At 37.7% G+C, this 20260-nt stretch overlaps 1 protein-coding gene across 1 annotated transcript in view; it reads left to right on the top strand.

Annotated features, from left to right (window-relative positions):
- The window catches only part of CPNE4 (copine 4), a 496584-nt gene that overhangs the window by 293015 nt on the left and 183309 nt on the right, over positions 1 to 20260 (top strand). The gene's annotated exons all lie outside the window — the stretch shown is intronic.

The raw sequence follows: 20260 nt of genomic DNA, 5'->3' as shown, positions 1-20260 counted from the left end.
GGTACTTTTTTTTTTTTTTTTTTTGGTGCATTTCCTGGTTTTAGTGGCACCCAGGGCATTGAGAGGAGGCCTTGGTTAAACAACCTCAGAGTTCTTCAGTATTTCTAGTTATTACCTTACCTTGTAAGCCTAATGAGAAACTACAAATAGGAGCCTCGGTAGCAGCCAGCTTCTCAGGGTTCTACCAGTGGGTGCACAAATTAAATATTTCAGTTATATATTTCTTACTAAATGCATGAAGCAGTTTTCTTCTTTTGAATTGTGAACATAAGGAAATTTTGAAAAATAGAACCATAGAGTAACAGGAAATAAACATTTTCATGGCTTTTCACCTGATGAAGATTGCTGGCTACCTTCTGTGGAGGGTTGTACCAATTTATACCACCAGCAGCAACACAAGAGTGTTTTTTCACCAGAATATGGATAACATTAGGTTTTATGATTCAAAATATATATACTATAATTTAATGATAATGTTATTTATATATTAGATATTAGATATTAGAATGTTGTATATAATATATGTTATATATTATAATGTTACTTTTCATATTTAAATTTCCATTTCTTTGATTTCTAAGGAGGCTTAACATTTGAATGTGCAGCCTTTGTAACAATGATTGGAGGAACTAAGAGACAAACAAAAACAGCATTTCAGAAACACCTAAAGATGCCACTAAAAGATAACCATTGTTAATACAGTTGGCTGTATCTTGAGTAATCTTTAGGTTTCTTCCTGTCTATAAATACATTCTTCCTTTTTTGCTGTAAAAGTGGGGTCACACTGTTCGACCTATTTTGTAACCTGTTTTTTTTCACACACCCAATATGTTGAAATTTTTTCCATGAAATGATACGTATCTGTAGTATTATTGTACTGACAGAACATTAGTACATCGTTGTGAGGCAGCATAGATAGTTTGAGTTATGAGGATGAAAGGTACAGCATAGGGGATATGGTGAATGACATCATAATGGCATTGATGGTAACAGTTGGTAACTACACTTGTGGTGAGCACAGCATAACATATAGAGATGTGGAATCACTATATTGTACACCTGAAACTAATATAACATTGTGTGTCAACTGTGCTTCAATTAAAAAAAAATGTAGACTATGTGGTGCCCAGCTGCAGGGTTCAAATGTCTAGTAGGCCATTTAACAGCCATGTGATTTGGGGCAAGTTATTTATATCCCTGTGATTTAGATTACTTATCTGTAAAATAGGACTCATACTGCCTCATAGAGTTCTTTTGGAGATTAAATAAATTAAAATTCATAATACTCCAAGAGTCTGGAATACTATGTCAGTTTTTGTTGGAAATAATATTAGATGTGCCACAATAAATTAGTCAAACCCATATTATTGGACATGTCGGTTTGTTTCCTTTTTTCTTCTGTTACAAAAACTGTTGTGATGAACATTTCTTAAGAGAAATTCCTAAATATTAAATTGTTTGATTGAAGACCACATACATATTTGAGGCTTTTGTTACATATTGCTAAGTTTTCCTCCAAAAAGTATATGCCATAAACCACATGGAAGAGTGCCATTTCTTCCTTGATGTTAGCAAGCAACTTCCTGTAGATTCTTCCTGAGACAGGTAAAGTCGGGGAGGTAAACATGATCTGATTGGAGAGCCAGAGGCACAATTTCCTGTGGCCTCTTTGCTCTGCCCATCATAATCTCCTCATTAGCTGGCCCAGGACTTTATCTATAACAGAGAACATTAGCCACTTAGGCACTGTTTTAAAGTGAGAAATAATAACTGGTAATATTGTGTTTTGGGTTATCATTAACTTGAGCTAAATTACAATGAGACATCTCCAGAAATAAATGGAAGGTTTGGAAGAGTAACAACCTAATTTATTATAACTCCACATGAACACAATGAGCATTGGACAGGCTTATCATGACCAGCACTTCAGAAGAGTATACTTCGGATCAGCTGCATCAAATGAAGGCCGCTTGAATGTGGCAGCTGTGGTTCACGTTATCTCGGTTATTAAGTCAGTTGCTAAATCGCATTTATCATGATACTTTATTACTTGTCCAATTTAAAGAGGAAAAACACATTGTGCGAGAGAGTCCAACATCGGCAGCTTTATCATAATTAAGATCACATGCAACAACCTGGAATTTCCTGGGGAAGCATAGCTTACTGTATTTGGGGGAGATTCTGTGGTCCTGTAGTGGTAAAAAAGAGTTTTATTTTCTAAAAGAAACCACTTTGTGGTATATGTTCTTTCCTGCCTTACGTCCTTCCCCATAGGAATCTCAGTGGGGTCAATCTAGTCACTTATGTGTGTGTGCATGTCTTTTTTCCTGCTTTGACAGATACAAGTTTAATTGTAATATTGATTGAAAAGACTGTAAGCTTGGGCGCATTGTAACTTGGCCAAAGAGAAAAATAATGTATATTGAAAGTAAGGGGGGAGGTGATATTTTTATTACCTGAGCTTTCCCACTGAAAGGAATAGAATTGTACTTATCGAAGCTTTTATTTCAAGGAGTGGTTATCCAGTTCTTATTAAATACTGTTCAGGTGACAGCTTTCTCCTTTTTTCCCGTTACACATTTCAGGTCATGTCCCTGACTACCAACTTGTTAATTCCTGAGAAAAAGAGTTAGAATATGTGTGTCATCCTACTACCACTCTTAAGTTGCTCTAGAAAGTTTGAAGACAGAGGTTGAAGCTCTTGGCACAAATGAGATGATAGGCTCACCTCTATCCCTGATACACTTCCTCCCCTAAACGACACAGATGCAAAGGTGGTTGTTTATAAGGTGGCAGCTCAAAACATAAGAGACTCTTAAAAACTGAGAACAAACAGAGTTTGATGCGGGGTGGGAGGGATGGGAGGGTGGGTGATGGGTATTGAGGAGGGCACCTGTTGGGATGAGCACTGGGTGTTGTATGGAAACCAATCTGACAATAAATTTCATATTTCAAAAAAATAAGGTGTCAGCTCTACAGTAAATTCATCTGTCATTTACAGTGCTCAGAGCATGTATTATCCACTTTGATTTATTATTCAAGAAACAAAGACCTGGAAAAAGAGATGAGACAAGATGCTGAAACTGACCATACATTAAGCCATACATTAGATGTGCTAATATATGATGAATCACTTAACCTCAGCTCACAACCGTGAGACAAGAGAATAAATGTCCTGGCTTGGCAAACATAAAATGCATCATTGAGGTCAAGAAAGACCATAGGTGTTTCAGTTATCAGGAGTCAGTCACTAAGTGCATTACAGAACTTATCAGGGTCTTTAATTTGCTAATTAGCATTGTGGTTCCTCAAGAAGGGCACATAATAGACAGAATTTCCCAGCTTATTTGCCACAAGTCCCCACTCCCTTCCACACACACATATGATACACATCCAAACAGGCACACTTTTTTTTTAACAGAGTATCTCATCAATTAATGTTTTATAAAATACATTTAGAAAATACATTGCACTGGTGAGATATTAGAGACCCAAAGAAGCTAATGACTCTTTCAAGCTCATACAGGAGATTTCAAGATAGAATTGGTGCTCAGCCCTAGGCCATCTCTTTTTGGGTCACCCCACCCAAAAGAGATCTTCACCTTGAGCAGTCATAGAATTGCTTTAACATGAAGCCTTACAGGTGGTGGTAAAAAAAAAAAAAAAAAAGTTGAACTCTAGCTGATAAAATGTTTTCTCCTCTAGTTTCTTCTTTTTTTCCTATATGCTATTCAATACTAATTCTCAAGTTGAGTAACAAAAGCAAGTTGTTCCTTGTTTATCCTAAGCAAATTTAAAAAAATCATAAGATATTGAAACTTAGCTGAGAAATGAGATGTCATAGAAAAGTTTATCAGTCTGTGATTTGAGCAGGCATGGTGCACTGATTAAGGGCACCGCCTTTGGTTGAGAGAGACAGCCCTGACTCATATCTGGCTGTCACTTAACCGCTGGGTTCTTTAAATTTAATGAAGGCAGTGTCTCTGTTGGTTTTGTTTAATGGTATACACACACACACACACACACACACACGCACGCACGCACGCACACACACACATTACTGGCTTACAGATCCTTAAAGAATAACAGTTAAGCATTATCATTCCAGTGGCCCACAAAGTCGCTCATAAGCAGCCTCCCCCTTATCTCTCCAGCCTCATCTATTTCTACTCTCCCCTTCACTCAACCTGCTCCGGCCACACCAGCCTCCTTGCTATTTGTTGAGCCCTCCAAGCCCTTTGAAAGTTCTGTTCCCTCTACCTAGAATGCTTTTCCTAAAATAGCTCACTCCCTAGCCCTCTTTGTATCTTTACTCACAAGTCACCTTCCTTTTGTTGTCTATCACTGTGTAATAAACTGCCTCAAAAATTAATGTCTTAAATAATAAGAGTTTGCTATTGTTATATTTGGTGACTCTGTGGGTCAGGAACTCAGCCAGGATGTAGAGAGGAAAGCTTATTTCTGTACCCAGTGTCTGGGGCTTCTGCTGGATGACTTGAACAGATGGAGAGGGAAACAGTGGGGGGATGGCTGGGACTCTTCTCCTCTCTTCACATGCTTCTCCCAGTGCATAGCTTGGGCTGCCTCACAGCACGGCACTCTCAGAGTAGTAAAAGTTCTTGCATGACAGTTCTGAACTCCAAGAGGCAAAAGTGGAAGCTGACAGTTCTCTTGAAGCAAGGCTAGCAACTAGGCATAGCATAGCCTCTGCCAAACGCTGTTGGTTAAAGAAGACACCAGATTCTAGGGGAAAGGTATAAATTGACCCCCTTTTTCAACAGGAGAAGTGGTAAAGAACTTGAGCCCTCATTAACCCATTGCATGTCTCAATAAGGCCTTCCCAATCAATCCTATTTAAAATTCCAATCCCACTAATGCTTCCTATCCTTAATCTTACTTTATTTCTCATTATAACAGCATAATAATAATATGTCTTATATCTTATATATTTAGTTTATTGTCTATATCTCCTACTTGGATATAAATTCCATGAGTCTAGGGACTTTCTCTGTTATGTTCACTGTTAATGTCTTCAGCAACTAGAATAGTGGGTGGCACACTGTAGGTGCTCTATAAATAGTTATAGAAAGGAAGGGAGGAAAGAAGGGAGGGAGGGAGAGAGAGAGGGAGGGAGGTAAGAAGGAAAAGAGGTACTGGAGTAAGTGAACTACTGTGACCCTCAGTTTTCTCATCTGCAACATGAGAATTATACTACCTTGATTCTAGGGCCCTTGTGAGAATCGAATGAGATCAGGTATATAAAATATTTAATGGAGAACCTGAAAATACTTAGTAACTGTTCATTTGAGTGACCACTGAGTTCACTTAAATGGATTTCAGAAAGATCACAAAATAAATTTAGACACTGTCTTCCTGGGCACCCCTTAACATTCTGACATATGGATGAGCTGGACAACTTCAAACCAACTAAGCCTTCACTCTACAGGATAATTGAGTTCAACCACAAAAGGAGAGTGAAGATTTGATGGAAGGGGCAGGAGCCATTTATTTTAAAAATGAGTTTCCTTTTGAAGTGAACATCAAAGTTGCTAGAAAGATCCTTAATAAAAATGAGCATCATGTGGGATCACTATTTATATTTCACCAACCAGGGAAACCTCATTTGAGTGCTATCATTTGCTCCTTAATTGATTGACTATAAATAGTAATCCAGTAATTTATTTCTACTCAAAAGGCCTCCTAATTTGTTCATCTGAGCATTAAAGCAATGCTAATGTAGATTTTCATCTCCTCTCAGCTGGAGAATCATGTTTTTTTTTGTTTTAAGAAACATCCAGACATCCTACCTACTTCCATTTTTACATCTGTCTTTGCTTCTTCTTCTTCACAGAGTTGTTGAGAGTTAACCCAAGACATCATTGTGGGGTGGTAAAAGTCCTAGGGTCCTAAGAGAGGCAAATGGAATGAAAAATATCAAGAGCACAGAATTGCAAAGATATTATGTACAGGTGTCAGCTACCTCAGGTATTGGATTGAACCTGACCCAAACTGTTTCACAGCCTGTGGGAGTCTAGAGTCACCCCCTGCCCACCCTCAATTGTTAAAAGTGCTCAGAAGCTTACTTTCTTATGGATCTCTGCCTCTATGACCCCAGTATTTTTCCTATGGTACCACTCCATTATTCCAGACAATATTCCCAGGCTTTTCATGAACTTTTATTTAAAAATTCCATTTTTTCTCCCGGTGCCTGAGTGGCTCAGTCGGTTAAGCGTTTGACTTCAACTCAGGTCATGATCTCATGGTTCGTGGGTTTGAGCCCCGCACGAGGCTCTGTGCTGACAGCTCAGAGCATGGAGCCTGCTTTGGATTCTGTGTTTCCCTCTCTCTCTAACCCTCCCCCGCTCACAGTCTCTCTCTGTCTCTCAAAAAATAAATAAAAATGTTAAATTTTTTTAATCCCATTTTTCTCAAGTATTTTGTGACTTCAGTAACCTGATTAGAAATGAAGGTGGTCATTGAAAAGGAATCACTCCATATGTCAAGAGACCTTTCCTCATCTCATCTGCTGTGCATTCTTTCCCCTATCTTCTTTTTCCTAACTGTTTCATCACTCTTTGCAGATAAAAACAAATCTTACCCTAAGTCTCAGGCTTGAGGGTTCTGTCCTCATTCAGGCCCTGAAGGCTCAGATTGTACTCCCAAATGGACTTACCTAGGCATCTTCTCAACAAGGAAAATGTGTCTCTTCCTTCGAGAACTTCTTGAGCTCACTGCTAAGAAAAGTAAATCATCTCCCTGAATCTCCTTGTCTTGCTCTGACCAAGGTCATATCCCCCATCTGATTCACCATCCCTTTGCTCCAATCACCACCTGAAATCACTTCATGAGGACAGACAGAACTGGCAATCTCATTTTAGGAAAAAGTGCTGCTATTATCTGCATTTCCAAATTGCCATTTTGAAAATAAAAATTGTCACATATTTAAGCTTTCCTCGGAACGAAGTGTCTGGTTGCTCATGGGGTGTGAATGAGGACTTCCAAATCTTGGCTTGGTGAATCATCCTCATAGCAAATGATTTATCTCATCCCATGAAATATACAAATGGGCACACACCCTTCACCTTGAAAACTACTGAAATGATCTGAGGGGTAAAAATGATCCAGGCTTTCTGCTACATGTGGGCCTAAGATTATTAGGTCACCTAAAGTGAATATTTAGACACATATCACACGGGAACCTGGGTTTGATTAGTGAATGGGAAACTGTCAAAAGTTTTGTTTTTACAAATAATTTACTTTAAGGAAAGCATCAGATTCAAATAGCAAATTTGCAACTTAATAGTTAGACATCTTCAGGCCAGTTATATAAACCTTCCTTGAGCTTCCTTTCCCTCATCTGCAAAATAAGGTGAAGGATGCCTACTTCACAGGGATGTTGTGAGAATTAAGTTATATAGACATGTAAGAAGGTCTCAAAACTGTCAGTCTAATTTCCTCCTACAAATCAGATAAAATCATATAGCCATAACTTGGGCTTTATTGTCATGCATTTCATTTCAATGAGATTGTTCTTGAATTAAAAGCTATTGTGGCAGTTCCAATATTGATGGAATTGTTTCAGTCCATACTATTTTCACTCTGAACAAGATGCATCAAAGTTACTAGTAAGATTCTTATATATGTGGGTTTCATAACAGGTCACAATGACCAAGCTGTTCTCTTTGCAATGGAGGAAGTACTATTTCAGAAGTGGCAACGTATCTAAGTTTGATTCTGTAAAATGGACACCCGATAAAGCCATAATACTGATGACCTTCTGCCCTCCACAGCACTTAAGATACATTAGAGTGCAGTCTTTAGAATAGCTAGTGGGGTGCCGTATAGATCTATTCGCATCTGTAGAAGAAATGGTGCTGAAGTCTTCTCATTTCTCATTAATGTTAATCACTTCCTTAAAGAATTTCCCTGAAAATATGCTTTAAAGAATCTATAAATTTTCCTTAACCCCTTATGCAATTTTCTGTTTATTATCGTAGCAAAATGAAGCAGTTGACATAGCCTGGTAAATGAAACAGTGTCAGGACTTGATTGTAATTCCATATTTTTCTCCCATTCCTCACTTTTATTTGGGATCTGATCCAACATCTTTCTTGCTTGGGCTAGTATCTCCATTTCCATTTGCTCATTTGAATGGCATGGGGAAGGGCTTAGATGAGTTTTAGGATCCCCATTTTGTAAACTAGAAGTTGAGTTTTAGGGAAGAAGAAATCAGTAACTGTGGCTTGGCCCCAGTAAATAAGAGAATGGAAGAAGGTTTCAAGAAATCAAATTTCTTGGCTTTTAGTGACAACTCTCCAAGGTCAGGTGACTTTCTAGTGAGGATTCTGATGAGAGCCTACTATGGCAGAGGATCATGGGATATTAAAGCTACCCTGTGTATAAATGGAAACTTTAGGCTGTGACTCCAAAATAAATTTGTTGCCTGCCAATCTCAGTGGCTTTTTAGCATCCATCTGACCTGTTCCTTATTGCCCAATTACCTGTGCTAACTAATTCCTGACTTGTTCCTTCCTTCTTGCTTGGTTCCGTCCATTTTCTGCCATTTCCATTATCTAAGTAGGACTGGGTAGATTCCACTGGTATCCAATCTACTTGATTCTCTCTTTGAGTTAGGCATGCTTCAGCTCCCAATTCTGAGCCTCCAATTTAGCCTCTTGCTATTGAACTGCTAAATCCCCAAGAATTGTCACTGATGGCCCTATCCCAAATGGGGCTTCTTAAGGGTCCGCCATCTCCATGTGGATGGCCCTCTCCTGCCATCTCCTGGCCAAAACTGAAGCTGACCAGCTGCCTTCCTCCATTTATCCTTCCTATTCCCAGGCAGAGCATGGATGAATAATAATGGAATTTACCTTTGTAGGTGAAGGCGCTTTGGGATTAGCAGCAAAGTAGGAGATGGTCTACCCTGTAATGGTACTCCTAGATTCTGGTTCTGGATAGTGAGAACTACATCCAGGTAGGTTGCTGTGTGGGTATGGTGGATGTTGAAGCTTAAGAATTAATGTAGTGAAGATGGAAGACTGAGCTATGAACGAATGTTAAGAGAAAAACCTACCCTTTTCTCAGCATGTGATAAGGGAGGACTGAGAAAGTGAAATATGCAATTGTTAGTTTTATGAGGTCATTTTTGCTTTAGCACTAATGAATACATGGAGGCCTAATTACCAAGACAGTATCCACCTTTCTGGTGTTTGACAAAAAAGATGCTAAAGTGTTTTAAAAACCAAAGCTTTCTGGCATCTTTTAAATTGATTTATTCTGAGAGAGAGAGAGGGAGGGAACACATGCACACATACATATGTGAGGGAGGGGCAGAGAGAGAGAGGGAGAGAGAGAGAATCCCACGCAGGTTCTGCACTGTCAGCACAAAGTCCAATGCAGGACTCTCTCTCATGATCACAAGATCATGACCTGAGCCAAAATCAAGAGTCAGATATTTAAACAACTGAACCACCCAGGTGCCCCCATTACCCACTATCTATAATAGTCACCCATAAAATTGTAGTATAAGCTTGCATTTTCCATGGTAGTATAACAATGATTGGATCAGGTAGGCTTAGATTAAGTTCATTGGAATTTTCTTGAGAGGGAATGGACACTTTATGCAAACACACCATCAAGAATTTCTTTTGGACATGCCAGGGAAGCTTTGCATTTTGAAATTGGATTGGAGAGTCTCTCTGGAAAATGTTTTACTATGCTAGCAACCCTGACAGTCTCCAGAATAAGAATGCCTAATGTGATGGGACAAATGATCCTAATATGATTTATTTAATAATGATATAATAAAGTAGACATGTGGCCTTTGTATTTAACAAAATCCCATTATAAAACACACAAAGGAAATAATCAACACTAGAATGTGCAAATTCTGAATAGATCTGATGCTTGGCTTCTGAATATTAAGGAACTTGTCAAACTTATTGTGTCTCCTAGCAAGGCAGCTCTCAGATTTATGGCTCCTGAAAACCCAGTGTAACAGTAATCAATTTGTAATTGTTTTGTATGCTTTCACCCCTGCAGGTTGTAATGGAGGCAGAGGATAGAATATCAATTAACTCCTTGGGGTAAATATGAGTAAAGTCAGTGGTAGCGCTTTTAGGATTAATTTTTTTTTTTTTTTTTTTTTTTTTTTACAAATTTACAAAAAGAGGAAAGAGCTCCTTGTATTTAAGTAATGGTCATCTGTCATAGGCCCATCTGGCTATTTTCATAGTGATTGCAACCATTGCCTCCTCCCTTTGGAAGTTTGGCCTTAGCTTAATTTGCGGTGTCCTGTAGCAAATGACACACTCACAGAGACTTAAGTGGCTCAGTAATTCTCTTATGGTGGATCTAGGCTAAAAGAAATAACTTGAGAAGTTGTGTAATGCCCAACAGGCACACACATTCCATTATCAAATAACTATAATAATTAAAGAGTAAAATTTAAAATATTTGTTCTTTCAATTTATTTTATTACTTTTTCAAAGGACTTTTTCAGTTGTTTGGACCAAACTATTTAATATGGACACTGTCATTGATTTACATGATGGAGACACATTTACATCATTTCTTGTATCTTGCTTTAAAAAAAAAAACAAAACAGTACTTTGTGAAAACCTCTCCAAGTCAATTGAGATAGTACTAATTCATTCTTTCAAATGTCTGTGTAATATCCTATGGTGTGAATGAACCACAATTTATTCAGCTATGCTCTGACTGATGGGAATTCATCATGTTTCCAGTTTACCTGGCACTAAAACAGTGCTACAGTCCACAACTTTGTTCATATTTTCTCATATACCAGTATTTTTATTTCCAAAGGATGTATTCCTGGAGAATTCCTGGATTGAAAGGCATTTTCACATTTTAAAAAATTTTTAACTTTTTTAAATATATTTTTTAATGTTTATTTTTTTTGAGAGAGACAACATGAATGGGGAAGGGACAGAGAGAGAAGGAGACACAGAATCTGAGGCAGGCTTCAGGCTCTAAGCTGTCAGCACAGAGCCCTACGTGGGGCTCGAGCTCATAAACTGCGAGATCATGACCTGAGCCAAAGTCAGATATGTAACCAAATGAGCCACCCAGGTACCTCTAAAAAACTTTTTAAATAGATGTAGCTAAATAGCTTTCCCCAAATGCCATAATATTTACATTTCTCACCAACAGTGAATGAGAGACCTTTTGATGCCATATCTCAAGAAGAACAGGTATTATTGCTCTTGAATTTTAGCCACTCTGATGGAAATTAAATGGTATCTTATTTTTATTCCAATTTGCAGCTTCTTCAATAGTAGCAAATTTGAGCATTCCAAAATATGTCGGCCATTTGGATTATCATTCTGTAAATTGTCTATTTCTAGACAATTTTGGTGGGAAATATTACTTACAATTGTTTTCAAAACTCTGAAATATTTAGATGTAAATCTAACAAAATATGTACAGGACTTGTATGCTAAAAACCACACAATGTGAATAAAAGAAATCAAAGATCTAAATAAATGGAGGCACATGCCATGTTTGTTATTTTTCAGTTGTTTGGACCTAACTATTTAATAAGGTGTCAATTTCCCCCACATAGATAAATAGCCTTAACATAATTTCTATCAAAATACCAGCAAGATTTTTTTGTAGATATAGACAAGATTTTTCTAATGACAAAAGAACTATAATAACAAAAACAGTTTTGAAAAAGGAAGACTAAAGTGGGAGGAATAAGTCTACTCAATTTCAAAACTTATCATGGAGCTACAGAAGTTAAGACTGTGTGGCATTGGCATAGGGGTAGACGCCTAGACCAATGGAACAGAACAGAGAACCCAAAAATATACCTACCAAAATAGGCCCAGTTGATTTTTTTTTTTTTGAGGGAGATGGGGAGAGGGAGAATCTCAAGCAGGTTCCACACTCAGCACAGAGCCTAACGTGGGGCTCGATCCCACAACCCTGGGATCATGACCTGAGACAAAATCAAGAGTCTGACACTCAACCAACTGAGCCACCCAGGTGCCCCAGTGCCCACTTGATTTTTAATAGAAGTACAAAAGCAACTCAACAAATGGTGCTGGGAGAACTGGCTGTTCATAGACAAAAAAATGAACTTTGGCCTAAATCTCACACCATGTTAAAGAAAAAATTAATTCAAAATGAATCACAGACTTAAATGTAAAACATAAAACTATAAAACTTTTAGAAATAAATCAGGAGGAAATTTCGGGGACTTAGGACTAGGTGAAGAATTCCTAGGCTTGACACCAAAACCATGATCCATAAAAGGAGAAACTCATAAATTGGACTTTATCAAAATTAAAATTTTAAGTGTTCAAAAGACTCTTTTAAGAGAATGAAAGGATAAGTGGCAGACTGTCAGAAAGTGTTTGCAAACCACATGCCCAGCAAAGGACTAGAGTCTTAAATACATTTAAAAATCTTGAAGCCCTATAGTAAAAAACAAACAATCCAATTAGAAAATGGGTAAAAAATGTAAAGAGACATTTCACAGAAGATGACAAATGGATGACAAATAAGCATATGAAAAGATGTTTAGCATCATTAGCTCTTAGGAAAATGCACATTAAAACCACAATGAGATATCACTACATACCCATCAGAATGGCTAAAATAAAAAGTAAGGACAGCGAATGCTGTGGGGGATTTGGAAAAACTAGATCATTCATACATTGGTAAGTGGCATGTAAAATGGTACACTCTGGAAAACAGTTTTTAGTTTCTTTAGAAATCAACATGCAACTACCAGTCCGACCCAGCAATTGCACTCCTGGGCATTTGCTCAGAGAAATTAAGATTTATGTTCACAAAAAAAGCCTGTTCACAGATGTTTGTAACAGCTTTATCTATAATAGCCGAAAACTAGAAACAATGCAAGTGTTCCTTCATGAGTGAATGGTGAAACAAACTGTGTGCATCTGTATCATGGAATTCTATTTAACACTATGGAGAAACAAACTACTGATACACACCACAATCTGGATGAATCTCCAGGAAATTGTGTCAAGTGAAAAAAGTCAATCCCAAAAGCCTATATACATACTGTATGAGTTCATTCAAATAACATTTGTGAACTGACAAAATAATAGAAATGGAAAACAGATTAGCAGCTGCCAGCAGTTACGGAGGGGAGAAGGCGGGGAGGGAAGTGGGTGTGGCTATAAAAGGCAACATGAGGGATCCCTGTGGTGATAGAAATGTCCCGGGTATTGACTGTATCAATGTCAATATCCTGGCTATGATATTGTACTATAGTTTTGTAAGATATTACCACTGGGGGGAACTGAGTAAAGGGTACAGAGGATCTCTTTGTATTATTTCTTATAATTGCATAGGAAGTTATAATTAGTTCCAAATAAAAAAAGGCTCAATTTAAAAATAAAGATAAATATATTATTTCACTCATATGTGGAATTTAAGAAACAAAACATAGAAACACAGGGGAAGGGAAGGAAAAATAAGATAAAAAAAAAAAGGGAGGCAAACCATAAGAGGCTGTTAAATACAGAGAACAAACTGAGGGTTGCTGGAGGGGAGGTGGGTGGGGGAAGGGCTAAATGTGTGATGGGCATTAAGGACACTTGTTGAGATGAGCACTGGGTGTTATATGTAAGTGATGAATCATTGAGTTCTACTTCTGAAACCATTATTACACTATTTGTTAAGTACTTGTATTTAAAAAAAATAAAATGAAATAAAAATAAATTTAGTTGAAGGTTTTTAAAAAAAAATCTTTTATCACTATTTTAAGTGGACTATTTTACCTATTTCCATTTCTGGATACTTATTGTTAAAATAGAGGAAAACTAGTAGCTTTTTAAATTTATCTTTAGACATGTTACCAAATTCTCTGATTAATAATTGTAGACTTTATTAGCATGTCTTCTTTGTACAATCATGTATTTAGCAAAAAAAAAAGGTCATTTACTATAATTTTCAACGTATCTATCAGCTATTTCATTTTTTATTATTTTCAAATAAACTTTTAAATAATAATAATAGGAATTCTGGTCTAATTATTGATATTAATTGAAATGTTTTTGGGGCGCCTGGGTGGCGCAGTCGGTTAAGCGTCCGACTTCAGCCAGGTCACGATCTCGCGGTCCGTGAGTTCGAGCCCCGCGTCGGGCTCTGGGCTGATGGCTCAGAGCCTGGAGCCTGTTTCCGATTCTGTGTCTCCCTCTCTCTCTGCCCCTCCCCCGTTCATGCTCTGTCTCTCTCTGTCCCAAAAATAAATAAACGTTGAAATGTTTTTATTATTTTATTTATTCTATTTAGATCTGAATTGCTTCTAGTTATTTAAAAAAAATTTTTTTAACGTTTATTTATTTTTGAGACAGAGAGAGACAGAGCATGAATGGGGGAGGGTCAGAGAGAGGGAGACACAGAATCGGAAACAGGCTCCAGGCTCTGAGCTGTCAGCACAGAGCCCGATATGGGGCTCAAACTCACAGACCGTGAGATCATGACCTGAGCTGAAGTCGAACGCTTAACCGACTGAGCCACCCAGGCGCCCCTGCTTCTAGTTATTTAAGCAGTTTCCAGCCATTCCTATTTTACTTTGTATTACTTTTGACATCTGTAGATATGATCACATGGTTTCTTTCCTTTAATGTATTGGTATAATTAATTATATTGATTTTTTTTTTTTTTGAGGGAGAGAGAGAGGGCAAACAGGGGAGAGGGGCAGAGGAAGAGGAAGAGAGAGAATCTTAAGCAGGCTCCATGCCCAGTGTGGAGTCCAACACAGGGCTCCATTTCAGGACCCTGAGATCGTGACCTGAGCTGAAATCAAGAGTTGGATGCTTAACCAACTGAGCCATCCAGGTGCCCCTAATTCATTATATTGATAAATGTCCTGATACTTAATTCCATTTGCATTACTGAAATAAACTCTATTTGGTCTTAGTGTATTTTTGCATACACTGCTGGATTCTTTTGCCAATGTTCTATTTAGAATTTTCATATGTATATTCCTAAATGAGGTTGGCATAGGCTTTTCTATTTCTCTACTATTCTTTATCAGATTTGGGTATGAAATTTATCCTTGCTCCATAAACTTAATTGGGGAGCTGTCTAGCTTTTTCTACAGCCTGAACAGTTGAAGTAACATCATAATTATCTATGCCATAAAGGTTAGATAAATCTCAGCTGTGAACCCATCTGGTCCTAGTGCCCTTTTCAGTGATGGTTCTACAATCACCTTCACCAGCTTCCAGCTTGTCTACAGTTGTTGCTCTGTTCAAATTTTCCACTTCTTTTTAAATAGGCTGGAGTAATTTATATTTTGCCAAAAAATAATTTACCCTCAGGAAATGATTTGCATGTAATATTCTTTTAATCATTCCTGCGTCTGTGATTGTTCTTTCTCTTTTATCTATATTACCACTGCTAGCTAGGTGTTAGTCTGCTTTATTTTACCTTATTTTTCAAAGAACCACCTCCCAAATTTACTTATCCTTCCTAATATTTGTATTTCTTTGTCTTCTATTTTGTTGAGACAAGCTTTTATCTTTATTTATCTCTCCTCCCAGTTTCTTGTGATTTATTTTACTGTTCTTCTAGTTTCTTAAGATGAATAGCAAGTTTCTGTATTTTTATTTTTTATTCTTTACTAATAGAAACATGCAAGGCTACACTTTTTCTAAAGAGTAGAATGTTCACTGAGTCTCATGGATTTTGATGAGAAGTGTTCATTTAGCTGATTGCTAGATTGTTTGAAATTTATTTTTATTCCCCCTTTAACACAAATATAATCTGTGAATTTTGTTTTTAAATTGTAAAGTAAATAAGATTTTTGGTACTTTTAATTTTTAATTTTTATTTTTATTAAATTCTTTGTCATATAAAATCTCTGCTGTTTAAACTTTATTAAGTTTCACTTGGTGGCTAATTATAAAGTCAATTTACATAAGTGCCCCATAGACATAAAGAAAAACAGTCTCCTATTTAATGAGGATAAAGATATATATGTGTATGTATGTGAATATACATGTGTATGTATGTATCTGTGTGTTAATTCACATATTACATGCGTGTATATAATGTGTATATGTATACACACTTATTTTTTTGTACTTGCCAATTCCTCTGTGGCCTTATTTATTGTTTTTTTGTGTGTTTTTTAAAATTTTTTTAATGTTTAGTTATTTTTCAGAGAGAGAGCATGAGCAGGGGAGGGACAGAGAGAAAGGGAGACAAAGAATCTGAAGCAGGCTCCAGACTCTGAGCGGTCAGCACAGAGCCTGATGCGGGGCTTGAATGCATGAACCATGAGATCATGACCTGAGCCTACGTCAGGCACAACCAAATGAGCCACCCAGGCACCCCATTTATTGCTTATTTATGTACTGTATTGTTTATTTATTAAATCTGCCCATTTGAGATAGATGTATTGAAATCTCCCATAGTTATTGTATTTTTGTAGCATTCTCTTGCATAGGTTTTGTTTCACATATGTATAGATGATTTTTATGTGTGTGTGAATTCAGGTTTATGACACATATCTTTTTCACAAATTGTGCAACTTACAAATACATGGCACCTCTGTTTACCTTAAGTACTTTAACCTTAAATTCCATCTTGTTTGTTATTAATATCATCAATCCTACCATCTTCAAATTTGTATTTTACTGAATTCATCCCTTTGTGTTTAATCTTTATTTTCCCTAACTATGCTTCTTACAGACTGCATTAATCAGGTTTTTTTTAAGCCAATAGGACAGTTTTTGTATTTTAATGGGAGCATTCAGTCTATTTACATTTAGGCAATGATTGTTCTATTTGTTTCTTCCATCATATTTTATGTTTATTATTTATTTTACATTGTTATTTCTCATTCATTTTCCTTATTTTTGTTCATATGATAAAGTTGCTGTTCATGTCCCCTCATTAATTTGGACTATTTTTCTTCTAATTTTCTTTAGAAAAATCAGGAGTGATTATTAGGAGCTCTGTTTTGACATGTAAAGTCTTAGATACCTGTGAAATGTTAAGTGGAGAGTCAGAGTAGGCAGCTGAATCCATGCTTAAACCCCTTTGTCCAGTTAGATTTTCACACTTTACTATTGGATGTGGGGTATGGAACCAGGGAGAGTTGGTGGGGGGCTTGGAGACTGTTTTTAGAGTTCAAGGAGTTTCAACTTTTCCTTTTATTTAGCAGTAGTTCTGAGATTCTTTCTCCAGTCTGCCCTGAAAGGATGAACTTTGAATGTGTGCACAGTCTCCCAGACCATCAGGGATGAGTCTGAATTTATTTTTAAAGCCTGGCTTCCTAGGAATCATCCCTGAGTCAGAGTAGCTTAATATTTAGCTGGTGTTGGTTCGAATTTGTGCATAATCCCCTTGAGCTCATAAGGCCCCTATGTTTTGCTGATAGATCTGTGTGTGGCTTAGGAGATGCTTTCATGTCTGCCCCCATGTTCTGGTCTGATTGTTCCTGAATGGGTGCAGCCAAGAGCATGCCCACAGCCTTCCTAACCAGCACCACCACTGCCACCAAGGCTTTTCGAGCCTGTCCCTTTCCCTGGTTCTGTTAAGTATCTGGCAGGTTGGGCACGTGGTTTGTTGCTACTAGTATCATGGGACTTCTAGCCCTCTCTTAACTGCTCATCACCAAGATCTCCATGGTTTTTTAAATCAAGGCATTTAGGAGAACTTCTCCAATTTCATTAGAAGTAAAATCAGCCCCCTTCAGCAGAGCTCTCCTCTTTAAGGCTTGCTTCTTCCCTTGGACAGAACCTCTGTGTCACTGCATCAAGGTGGAGGTGTGGATAGTGCAGATAGATCTGTGTGTCTGATGTTCAGGGTGGACCTCTGGGCTTGAGATTTCACTTTGGAATCCTTAGTTTATCAGTTTTATTTAAAGCATAGGACGGGAACCAGTGTAGAGGTAAAATAAAAGCAGTTCAAGAATTGAGCCTTGGATCATCGTAACCTGTAGAGCTGAATTAAGGCATTTTGCTGTGAATAGAAGTGTTCTGCCTGAGGCTAGGGCTGGGAGACACTTGGCTCCATCAGCCAGAGGCAAGTGCCATCTGAAGCCACACTAGACAGATTGAGTTTCAGTACCTTATATGCCTTATCCTGTACCCATATTACTCGCTTATAAATATGCTTTTTTCATTCATCAAGTCTAGCATATGCTGTTGTCTCAAGAATCCAACTGGCTCTGTGAGTAGGAGATGAGCAGAATCCTTTCCCATTCTGTGTTTTCTACCTTGAAGCAGAATGAAGGAAGGCTGCTCTGACATTCATATTTGGTGTGGAAAGTGACAACTGGGGAATGATTTAAATAAATAAATAAATAAATAAATAAATAAATAAATAAATAAATGAATAAATGAATGAATAAATAAATGAATAAATAAATAAAACCTGGAACAGAAAGCCTGGCTTCTTGTTCAGCACTGCCAGGTGCTGAATGTGTGACCTTGGGCATTATTTAACTTCCTCAGGTGTCAGTTTCTTGGCCTTTAAAATAAAGGAATTGATTATATCTACCTTGCTACCTTGTAATGCTGTTGTGTGCTGAGACTTAGGTAATATTATATGAGCATAGCTCTATGAAGTAAATGCTCCATAAATGTCAGCATCTTTCCTTTACTAATCTTAGAGACCAGGGGAAAGCTATTAAATCCACAGAATAATCCCTAAATTTCCATTTTAGTTGTTTCTTTTCTATCAAATTGTCTGCCTACCTACAGTTACATTGTTTCAAGGGTACCTGGATTTATTTTAATCAGGTATGATAAGACATATAGACACAGAGTGATTATCATAAAGGAAGAGATTTGTACTTATATTTCCCTGCAGACAGAAGACATGCTACATGCCCACACTGGGCCACATTGGGAAGGACTGCAGTCAGTCAGGAGGCAGAGAGGGTAAGGAGAAGCACGTGATAGAGTCTTTACTGTGCTTTTCATGGAAAAGAGTGGGCAAGGCAGACTGTTAGTCAACATAGTATTGGAAGCCTTTGCCTCTACAGTCAGACAACACAAAGAAATAAAAGGCATCCAAATCAGCCAGGAGGAGGTCAAACTTTCACTCTTTGCAGATGACATGATACTCTATATGGAAAACTCAAAAGATTCCACCAAAAAACTGCTAGAACTGGTTCATGAATTCAGCAAAGTTGCAGGATATAAAATCAATGCACAGAAATCAGTTGCATTCCTATACACCAACAATGAAGCGACAGAAAGAGAAATCAAGGAATTGATCCCATTTACAATTGCACCAAAAACCATAAAAAACCTAGGAATAAATCTAACCAAAGAGGTGAAAAAATCTATACACTGAAAACTACAGAGAGCTTATGAAAGAAATTGAAAAAGACACACAAAAATGGAAAAATATTCCATGCTCCTGGATAGGAAGAACAAATATTGTTAAAATGTCAATACTGCCCAAAGCAATCTACATATTCAATGCAATCCCTATAAAAATAACACCTGCATTCTTCACAGAGCTAGAATAGATAATCCTAAAATTTGTATGGAACCAGAAAAGACCCTGAATAGCCAAAGCGATCTTGAAAAAGAAAACCAGGGGCGCCTGGGTGGCGCAGTCGGTTAAGCGTCTGACTTCAGCCAGGTCACGATCTCGTGGTCCGTGAGTTCGAGCCCTGCGTCGGGCTCTGGGCTGATGGCTCAGAGCCTGGAGCCTGTTTCCGATTCTGTGTCTCCCTCTCTCTCTGCCCCTCCCCCGTTCATGCTCTGTCTCTCTCTGTCCCCAAAAAAATAAATAAACGTTGAAAAAAAAAAGAAAAAGAAAACCAAAGCAGGAGGCATCATAATCCCAGACTTCAAGCTATCCTACAAAGCTGTAATCATCAAGACAGTATGGTACTGGCACAAGAACAGACACTCAGATCAATGGAACAGAATAGAGAACCCAGAAATGGACCCACAAACATATGGCCAACTAATCTTTGACAAAGCAGGAAAGAATATCCAATGGAATGAAGACAGTCATTTCAGCAAGTGGTGCTGGGAAAACTGGACAGTGACATGCAGAAAAATGAACCTGGACCCCTTTCTTACACCATACACAAAAATAAACTCAAAATGGATGAAAGACCTAAATGTAAGACAGGAAGCCATCACAAGCCTCGAGGAGAAAGCAGACAAAACCCTCTTTGATCTTGGCTGCAGCAACTTCTTACTCAACACGTCTCCGGGGGCAAGGGAAAAAAAGCAAAAATGAACTACTGAGACCTCATCAAAATAAAAAGCTTCTGCAC

The sequence above is a fragment of the Prionailurus viverrinus genome, chromosome C2 (assembly GCF_022837055.1).
Source record: "Prionailurus viverrinus isolate Anna chromosome C2, UM_Priviv_1.0, whole genome shotgun sequence".
Lineage (NCBI taxonomy): Eukaryota > Metazoa > Chordata > Mammalia > Carnivora > Felidae > Prionailurus > Prionailurus viverrinus.
This window is presented reverse-complemented; position numbering and strand designations above follow the sequence as displayed.